The sequence below is a fragment of the Oreochromis aureus genome, linkage group 3, assembly GCF_013358895.1.
Source record: "Oreochromis aureus strain Israel breed Guangdong linkage group 3, ZZ_aureus, whole genome shotgun sequence".
NCBI lineage: Eukaryota > Metazoa > Chordata > Actinopteri > Cichliformes > Cichlidae > Oreochromis > Oreochromis aureus.
Window position 1 is genome coordinate 68,973,144 of NC_052944.1, and position 11,287 is coordinate 68,984,430.

Below are 11,287 nucleotides of genomic sequence, written 5' to 3' on the forward strand. Positions count from 1 at the left end.
AGAGCAAGATAAGGAAATGTATCTTCCTTCTCTTTTCCAACTTTTTCCCTTTGTCAACAATTATTAATGTGAACCAGCCGTCTGATGTGATGAACTTAACATTTGAGTCACATCTGGTCCTGACAACAGCAGCTGTAAGTCACGTTAGACCCACCTGATGACTCGATGAGATGGTGATGAAAGAAAATACTTTAAGATCTGTTCATCTGATCATGAGCTCAGCTGACTGCAGGAACCTCCCAGTTAGTATTTCCCAGTTACAACTCAGCTGTGCCCTGCAACCATAATTATTGTATTCCAGTTGCACTTGGTAGATAAACACTACATCTCATAACAAAACAACTTTTATGCTTCAGCATTAAGTCAAGACTGGAGGCACATAGTAACTGCAAACATAGTGTATTTCCACAGTATCATGAAGCTTAAACTTCCAACTGTTACAGTGATATAGGGTAACTCCAAGCACATGTGAGTATGTTCCTATTTTTATCTCTGTCTCAGTTCACAGTTAAAAATCAAACTTCTCACAGGGAAACATTTTATTGGAAAAGATGACCCGATGAGTCAGTCTCCAAAAATAGCCAAAAAGGTCACAGCATAGCACACACTAATAATTGTTCAAATGTTATCAGTAATGAACACAACAAAGTCTCACAGATAACAAATAAAGCTGTTTTATTTTGATATTCCCTCACTCCTTGTCTATTCCCAGGTGTCTCCTCGTGTCTATTTGAACTCTCAGTTTGATTCTGGTCTTTGTCGTGTTTTCCTTCATGCTGTCTGCCTTGTGCGTTTAAGGGGTTCCTCCTTAGCCAACATGTTCTCACTGTCAGTGAGTTTGTAGTTTCTGCATAGCCTGTGTCATTTCGTCTTATGTTTGTCTTATGTTCAAAATAAAGCTGCTGACTTTGACAACAACAACAACAAAAAATCTCATCAGAACCCAGAGCAAAGATTGTTCTCCGTAACCCAAAAGGACTATTTAAAACTTCAAAAGTGCAGGTAAGGTGATTGGTCAGAGTCAGTCACAGTTATATATCCATATTTCAGTGGTTCACAGTCTTTGTAAGTGGGCTTCAGGAGTCAGCCTTCAGGAGGCTGACTATGTGCATCGAAGCAATAATAGAAACGTTTTTATCCTTTTCTTTTCCCACCTTTGGCTTTGACGGACAGCTTTAACTAAATCTCAGTTAATCTGATTGCCTCAACTTCATGTGAACCTGACATCTCATAAGTTTTAACATTTGAGCTGCATCTGTTACACTTGTACCAGCTGCTGTAACTCTTCTGTGTTGCAGCAAGATTAGATGAAGATGTGGTTGACAGAGAGATTTAAAATCCACCTGCCACCATTATTGCTCTCCAGTAGCACATAAAGACTTCACCCCATGACATAACACTTTGTGCTTCTGCATTAAATCAACACTGTAGGTACATAGTAGAGTTGGATGTCTCGAGACCACTTTTACGTGGTCTTGGTTTCGTCTTGGTCTCGACGGACTTTGGTCTTGGTCTTGTCTTGGTCTCGTATCCATGACACACAACATAATGTTCGATAATGTATCATGCGCAAAAGCTTTAGCTCTAAGAGCCGTGCCTGTTGTGAATCAGAATAGTCGACTCCCATTGAGCGAGAGCCGGCTCCTCACTTGATTTCCTTTCGCTGCTCAGCTGCACAGCGACACACAGTGGCTCAGCTATGCTCAAATCCCTCCACATTGTGGCATTTTATTATTTCGCCTTTCGCGCCATTCAAACACAACTAAATGCAACCCGTTAGATTGAACAGTATGCCCGGTCAGTAAGTTACAGAAATGTCAGCGACTTCGTCTGTCATAAAGTTTGCGTTCATAGAACACAAAGAGTTTTCGGTAAATGCAAAAAGGAAGCATTCGGCAAAGCGCAGGTTTTGCAAAGTCTCCTTGACCGAGACAGCCGGGACTACCTCAACCTTCACCAGGCACCTGGAGCGCAAACACCCTCAAAGGTAAGCTAGCCAGTAGCCATCTATCCATCTTCAAACTCAACTACCTTTCCAACCTCAGATGACCAGGTCATGTTTATGTAATATTGTTATTAATAATGTGTTCTTCAAGTGTTATAAATTATGTAGGGACAGTTTTTTTGCAACCGTCCCTGCAGGCTTAACTTGTGAAGATTGTAACTAACGTTACGTTACATGCTATGTACAGGTAGCTAGCGCTAGCAGTGGCTATCAGCTACTTAAACAGTTTTCACTAACTTTAGGTATTTTGGTGAATTCATTGAGCAGAAATATATCAAAACCATTTCAGTGAGCACTTTATGGGCTGGTATGGTGTGGTTTGTTTTCGACTTTAATGGGCATATTTATGTGGTTGCTGACTGGTAAGTAAGGACGGGCGTTTCAAGAGTGTCCCTATAACATTGCTCGGCTAACAGAGGCATTCTCGACAGTGAAGCCCAGATCAGAGCGGTCTATGGCTCTGGTCCAGATAGCACGGTTCGCAAAACTGAGTCCTAAAGTTCTTAAATCGAACTTAAGGACCTTTGACTATAACTTTCTTAGGTGTTTTCTACTATGTTGCCCTACTAAACCACTCCAGTGTGTAGGGGCTATTGCAGCATGTCATTATTAGACACAGTTATTTTGTATTGGTGTAACCTCAGACTTTATTGAGTAGTTCATTTCTTGTCAATGCAGCTGTGTCTCATAGCTGACTGGCATGAGGAGGCTTAATGCAATATGCAAAGTTAATGCACAGACATTTTGTCTTTTGTAGATTCCATTAAACTGTTTTTCTGTTCTTGTTATATAAGGTCTTGCAACCCTGAACACTCCAGTATTTTCATTAGTTCTAGATGTGCCTAATGATCTATATGTGTCACACTGGATTGGATTAGGTTATTTTGTATGCAAAGGTCTGCCCTCATTGATAGGTTTAAAACTACTGTGCTTGTAAGATACAGTAGTTTTTGTGGTTGAATAGAAACAGATGTTTTACAGATTCCTATTTCCCTGTTTTGTAGGTACTTGGAGTACAAAGCAGGATCTGCAACATCAGTGATAGCGGTCAATCCCACACAGCCTCAATTATCATTGTTTGCTCCAAGCATCCACTTATTTTCCTCAAATTCACCCAGGCAACAGGGCATCACCCAGTCCATCCTCCAGGACCTTATGGTTGGATGCTCTCTCCCCTGTCTGTTGTTGAGAATCCTCATTTTAGACACTTTCTGAATGTCTTGGATAGCAAATACACTCCTGTGTCTAGAACCACCTTGACAGAGAAGCTGATACCTCACCTTGTCACTAAAGTGAAGGGTGACATAATCAAACCCTGAAGTCCAGCCAAATGTAGCAATAACAACAGACCTCTGGTCTGACCGGAGGCTTCGTACTTTCCTGGGAGTTATTGCTCATGTTGCCTGCAAGAACAAGGACTCTTACAGTTTACAATCATTTTGCTTGACTGTAGGCGTTTCACAGGGAAGCACTGCGGCGAATCTAATCGCCTCAGCATTTCACAGCATAGTTGAGGAGTATGGCATTGGCCATAAAATAAGCTACATTCTGACGGATAATGCATCCAATATGAAGCGGGCCTTTAAAGTCAGGATGCCAGAAGTAGAGGACCCTGAAGGTGACAGCAGTGATGACCTCGATGATGAAACAATGTGGGAGGATGCAGAAGGTTCTGATTCTTGGTCAACGGGTGAACGTCTTTCGTGCTTCGCACACTCGCTGCAACTTGTAATCAGTGATGGGATGAAAGACGTAAAGGCAATAGCTAGAGCCATTGCCAAAGCCAGCAAAGTTTACAAACCTGCTGCACAGCAGTAGTAACCACAAAGACTTGTTTGAGGCACACTTTGGCTCCAATAAGTCGATCCCAGCAGGAAACAACACCGCTGGAATAGCACCAACAGACAGTTAAAGGCTCTGATCACACTTGACCACGGGGCCATCACTGAAATGTGCAGCGATACAGAGAATTTAGTGTTTTCAGCCCGAGAGTGGGCTCAGCTGAAAGACCTTTGTGCTTTGCTTGAGCCTTTTCTGAGGCAACAGACCTTACAGAAGGTGATCATCAGGTGACTATTAGCATGGTGGTCCCCACTGTTCTGGACTTGAAGAATCATCTTATAAAGATGGAAGTGCAAATGCCCCAGGTCGTAACTATAGTCAGGGCACTGAAAAGATCCTTAGAAAAACGGTTCTCTGGAATTTTCAGGCAGGGACAGAGAGGGTTTTTAGTAGAGGAGGCATTCTAATGAGACCCCACCGCGCACGGCTAGGCTATAAGATGTTGCAATCTTTAGTTTTCTTGAAGTGCAATCAAACACTGTTTTAAAATGTGAACTGTTTTCTCTCCCTCCTCTCTGAAAATATGCTGTTTGTTCATAAGATATCTGTGTTCTATTTTTCCTGCCCTACTGAACAACAGGCTTGATTTCATTGGCAGTGTGTTGTAATCTTATGCCACTGAAGACATCAAGATGTCAGAATCTTTTAAGCACTTGTTCTTATTCTTATTAATGCACAATTTGCATTGGTATGTAATATTTGTAGTTTGCATCTGATTCATGTGAGGTGTGCACATGTCTTTATATTGTTTGATTACAGAATTTTACTTAAAGTGGTGTTGTTTGACTAAATAAATGTGACCATTGACTTTTCAATAACATCTGCATATCACTTTGTGTTGACAGGCCTAATCCATTTTAGTGAAGTTGATATCATACAGTGTAATTTGGTTAGTACTACTACAATAGGACATGATGCAATTTCAAGTTTAAAATCTTCAGTTTGATGTTACAATTTTATCTATATATAAAGTATAACTGAAATCAGTTACACATTTCCCATTCTTTAGACAGTTGTTGGAGGTGATTGCTGTTTTGTCAGATGACTTTGGGGCCAATCAGTACCATCATGTCAGCCCTCAAAAGCACACAAAAGTTAGTCTTTTTTGTGGGAGAATCCCACTGGATTCATCAGGAGAGTTTTCTCCAAGCACGACATCCCAGTGTACTTCAGACCCAGCAACACACTCAGACAGAAACTGGTTCACCCGAAAGACAAAACTCCAAAACACAGACTTAACAACGTGGTGTATGCTGTACAGTGCAGCGAGGAATGCCCAGACCTCTACATTGGAGAGACCAAACAGCCACTTCACACACGCATGGCACAACATAGAAGAGCTACCTCCACGGGAGAAGACTCAGCAGTCCATCTGCATCTAAAGGATAAAGGTCACTCTTTCGAGGATGCCAATGTTCACATTTTGGACAGAGAGGACAGATGGTTTGAAAGAGGAGTGAAAGAAGCCATCTATGTCCACTGTGAGCGACCATCTTTGAACAGAGGCGGTGGTTTACGACACCAACTGTCTGCCATCTATAATCCAGTTTTGAGTTCCCTCCCCAGACGCCTTAACGCCCACTCACATCCTGGGCCATCTGACCTCAGGAATTCACATGACAAGGTGGGGCCAGGTTTCACAATGGGCTCACCCGAAACCCTGGCTGATTAGGTCCCACACCCACTTTCACACCTTGGCTCATGTGATTAGAGGATCACCAGGAGGAACTCCTTTGACTACGATGACCTGGATGACTGAGAACCTTCACAGACGTTCTCAGTCACACACAAAAATATTCATGTATCAAGATTTTTGTAACTTTTAAAAAGTTATCTAAAGGATAATTTAGAAATTGATTAGTGACTCTGTCTGCTGTTTTCTCAGTAATAATTACTCCTGAAGAACAGAAACTAAACATGGCTCAATTAGTGTAGAGTCTACCTTACAATATAAAGCTCCTTGAGGTGACTGTTGTTGTGATTTGGCGCTGTATAAATAAAAATTAAATTGAAGAGGACAGCTCACATTCAATATCAGATAAATTATTGCCAAAAAAGACAATTCAAGTTATCTTAGATTTAAAAAAAATCTATCCAACAGCCTTTAAAAACAAAACATAATCTTCAATCAATTCAAATTTCCACCAAAGTAAATGAGGTCCACTTCAGTTAAAGAATTTTAATAGTCAGTTTTATTCTGATCACATGATGTCTTTAACAGTAATAAAAAGAACAGCCTGCTTTTTTAACAATACAGACCATAAAGCAATAATAATAAAACATGATTCATATAACAAAGAAACTCAGAACTTCAGAACAAAACAGAAACAGATTGACGAAGTGACGATTTTCCCATTCAGTGTTTATTCATGATTTCATTTATACTTTTAAACAAAGAATATTTATTTCCTGAACATGGATATTATTGAATACACACAGAAGAAATCATGTGCCACGTGTACAAGGATATGCAAATAAGTGGATAAGAAAAAAAACACACAAAACTTGGAATTACGAAACAAGAATGAAAACAGGAAATCTGTGAATGTTAATTCAGATCAAACTGAGGTTATTGTACTCGGCCCTGAAAATCTTGGAAATATGGTATCTAACCAGATTCTTACTCTGGATGGCATTACCTGGATGACTTTGGATGCCCATGTAAAATCTCTGGTTCGCTCCTGTTTTTATCACTTGAGAAACATTGCTAAGCTGAGTCCCATTGTATCGCGCTCCAAATTAGAAATTGTCATTCATGCATTTGTTTCATCTCGTCTGGATTATTGTAATTCTTTGTTCACTTGTTTATGTAAAGCCTCTTTGGAGCATCTGCAAGTTGTTCAGAACGCTGCTGCAAAGCTTCTGACCAAGTCCTCCAAGTTTTCCCATGTCACACCCCTGCTGATTCAGCTGCACTGGCTCCCCGTTAAATTCAGAATCCAGTTTAAGGTTTTGACCTTGACTTTCAGGGCTCTGCATGGACAAGCACCAACATATGTTGGTATGGATGTAAAAGTGAACTTTTACATGCATACATTCCCAGCAGGTCCCTGAGGTCATGTGACCAGGGCTTGCTGGCTGTCCAACACACGAGGCTGAAAACAAAAGGTGACAAAGCTTTTGTAACTGTGGCCTCCAGATTGTGGAACTCTCTCCCTTTGAGCCTGAGATCTGTGGACTCAGTGGTCGTTTTTAAAAAACAGCTAAAAACTCATCTTTTTAAACTTGCTTTTGGTTGATTTTTATTTTTAGGTTTTAGCTTCTGTGAAGCACTTTGTGATTTTTATCTTGAAAGGTGCTATATAAATAAAGTTTTACTTTTACTTACTTACTTACCTTGGCCTCCAGTAACGCTGTGAGGAACTGTGAGGTTATTGTATTATCTTATGCCATGTTATACCCCTACTGTAATTAAAGATTGTGAAATTATTATGTAGTTTAAGTTTGCATTATTCGCCTGAATTAGAAGAAGGTGATAACTATTACATTTGTTAAACTGATTTGCATTACATTAGACTGCTGATTTATTGTGAATGGATGATATTGTTTTATGATGCATTATACTGCTGAGTTGAGAAGAAAATATTGTGTGCAGAGAGTCAGGGCCTTTCTGTTCTGATAGCAGAAAAACAAGGAGCCGAGGTCATAACTTAGGCGCCGTGTGAGAGGAAGAATGTGAATCTTTAGGCTTTTACGACTAGGTGGGGGCTACTAGAGGCTATAAGAGCTTGAGTAACCCTCCACCAGTTGGAAATTTGCTGTGACCCTCTGCATGCATGTCTCCCCATCCGGATGGTTTGTGCTCATAAAGTGTTGAATTGTATGGAAATAAATGATTGTTGATTGAGCATTTATACACCGAGTATTGTCCTTCCTTCAGCCCAAAGATTAAAAGAATTGGGAGATTTTAACAGAACCTTGGAGTCATTTTTGACAAGGACATGTCCTTCAATGCACATATTAAACAAATATGTAAGACTGCTTTCTTCCATTTGCGCAACATCTATAAAGTTAGAAATATCCTGTCTCAGAGTGACGCTGAAAAACTATTTCATGCATTTATTACTTCCAGGCTGGACTACTGTAATTCATTATTATCAGGATGTCCTAAAAACTCCCTGAAAAGCCTTCAGTTAACCCAAAATGCTGCAGCAAGAGTCCTGACAGGGACTAGAAAGAGAGAGCATATTTCTCCTGTTTTGGCTTCCCTTCATTGGCTTCCTGTTAAATCCAGAATTGAATTCAAAATCCTGCTCCTCACATACAAGGTCTTAAATAATCAGGCCCCATCTTATCTTAATGACCTTGTAGTACCATATCACCCTATTAGAGCACTTCGCTCTCACACTGCAGGCCTACTTGCTGTTCCCAGAGTATTTAAAAGTAGAATGGGAGGCAGAGCCTTAAGTTTCAGTTTTCTGTAAAGTAACCAGCTTACAGTTTCAATTCCTCCCCAGCTTTCCATTCCCATGATGCATTGACTGTTTTTTCTTCAGTCACTTTTTTCACCCACTATGACTCTGCATTGAATCATTACTTGTTTTTAATCTCTGACTGTCTTCCACAGTCAGTCTTTTGTTCTGTCTTCCTCCTCTGACGTCAACCAGTCACTGCAGATAGCTGCCCCTCCCTGAGCCTGGTTCTACTCTAGGGTTTTTTCTATTAGAAGGAACTTTTTCCTCTCACGGGGTGGGAAGATTGGGAAGTTTTTCTCTGTTTTCTTTGCATTACTGTAGTCTTTACCTTACAATATAAAGCACCCTGAGGTGACTGTTGTTGTGATTTGGTGCTATATAAATAAAATCTGACAGGACAAAAAAACTTTAAAATCTGTGTCCGGAAATGGGGGAAGACGTGAAAAACCCATTTACAAAGAAATGTTTTATGTCTCTGGTGTGAGCCCACAAACATCCCAATATAATTTTTAATTACTCTAAAACTTACTCTGAAATAATAATTTATTTACGATTATCTACTAAAAATATAATTAACTACAGTGAAAAAAACAAAGACAACATGGAAACCATCTGAAAATAGAGTTCAAGGGGTTCAGCAGGACTGGCGGACCCAGCAGGCGAAGAGTTTCACCGTCAGAGGCTGGAGGAAAAATTTAGACAAAACCACTGAAAGGTTTCACACAGAGACTGCAGAAAAACAGCTGAGGTGCTTTTTGTCACATTTTGATGTATAAACGTCGGAACAAAAGGATGCAGGAGACACATCTCCTGGTTTGCTCCCAGCCAGAATGATTATGATTACGCCTGCATCACTCTTGGTGTGGTCTGCGTCTTCATCCTGGTTTGTGCTGCTGAAGGTGAATTTTCAGGTGGCTGGATCCTCAGTGCGGTAACTAACTGAGCTTAAAGTACAATTCCATCACTGACTAACAAAAATTGTAATCAGTATTATTTTGGTCACATTTAATCTATCTAATAAACAACTAACAGTTATTGAACTTTGGAAGTTGGAATTTGTGCCTTTAACCTTTCTGCTCTGTGTTGTTTCTTCTTTCTGGAGTCTGGCATATCTCTGACATATCGAGCTCCAAACAACAACATCATAACTGCTGGACATACAGACGGACAGATGACCAGAGGACAGATGGCATTCAGCAACACTCCACAGAAACCATTAATTTCATTCTGACACTTGAGGACGACTTTATCATCGTCAGCCTCAGCAAACAGCTGACACATATCAAAAGACACGCTGTGATTTGTTGCTATATTTTTACTTCAAGTTCAATATCTATCCAGTATCTCAGCTTTAATTGAGCATTGATTCACCAAAACAGTGTTATTAATCCAGGTTATGAATTTCGATGAGGTTTAGTTACAAGGAATTAAAATACAGGTATTTTACATCCCTGTGATCACTTTTAAACCCATTAAATGTAATTGGATTTTTAGAAAAAGTGTAAAAAGCCAGAATAGATGCAACACAGTTTTATTATAGTGCGTTAAAGTTGGATGGCACAAGCCCAAAACAGATCCAACCTGGCTAAAGCAGCATAATTTGTAATGACATTTGTAATGTCTCATTTTACAGTATGAGAGCATCTTTTCAGCATGTAACTGGTAATAAAGTTTCAGTCCTTTTCAAAAACACAGACTACTCACTCATCAGAAGTTCATCTTTCAGTCTTTGCACTTACCAAAGTACCTGAGAGCTCTGATTAAATCCAGTCCCAGTGGTAAAATCATCCAGCCCTCTCCTCTCCTTCCTCTTCTGAGCACTTTCTTTCTTACTTTGGTTGCTAAGCCTAAACTAAAACGTTGCTGCCCTGACAAACTCCTGTATAAGCCGCTCGCAGGAAACAAACGGTTGCAAAGTTGATGCCAACTGGTTCTCCATTTTACACATATGACAGGAAGCAAGGTCTGGAAATGATTGTAATATCTTTCTCAGCAAGACTTTTCAACAGCGGTATCTCTTTTAATCAGTGCAGGTAAAATGAAATATGCAGTGTAACGTAGGCACACTGCCTCCTTCATAGTCATTGTGACTGAGATACTCTTGAATCTTGGATCATTTTGCTGCATTGTTGAATATTACACCTGTGGATCAGAGTAAGTTAATTATTCTTTTTTTCTCCTTCATTGACTCACAGTCTAATTATATTGTTGTCAAACGGTAAAGTTGGTGGTTTGTGTTGTTTGCCATGACACGCTCTGTAGTCGGTTTCCCCTCAGTGTCATAGTCATAACAAACTGTCATATATTTGAAGATATATTATATATAATATATAGTTTGGGATTTTATTGGTCTCGGATAAAGCGGATGAAGATGGATGGATGGATGGATGGATTTCATTGGATTACAGTCTAATTATGTGGCCGGAGGAGTCATGAGTTGGCATTATTGTGTGCTTTTTAGTCCATTTCCAAATAAAAAGCTCTCCCTTTTGACTCAGAAGATAAACTAAATACACAGAAGTTCTGACTGTTATCAGTAAATTATTGATTTATAGAACAGAAAATCATAACTGTAGCTAATAATGAAAAAAAAAAATGCATGTTTGCTCTGAAGGGGAATTCAGGTCTCATCTGGCCAGATTCCTGAAAGACAGCAGAGGAAACAAAGTGAAGGACTGGAGTGAAGTTTTTCTGTAGTTTGAAGTGAAATCAGCTACATCTCCCACATTCTAAATCAGAACATCTTTAAACCATCTTTTTTTGTCTATAACTTTTTCACTCTGATTAGTCGTCGTCCCTGATTCAGACTCTTATATTTACAAAATGAGTGAGGGAGCTGCTTCGGACTTTAAAAGGCTTTTTCCAACCAGCCTGAGTGTACAGCTTCATCTTTCATACTTGGAAGTTTCACAGATGTTTTACACAGTTAGACAGAATACTGTACCAAAAGACGCTTATCATGTTGACCTCAGAAAATGTTGTATTGTGAGAACTTGAATTCGACACTTTTCATACATGGGTAATG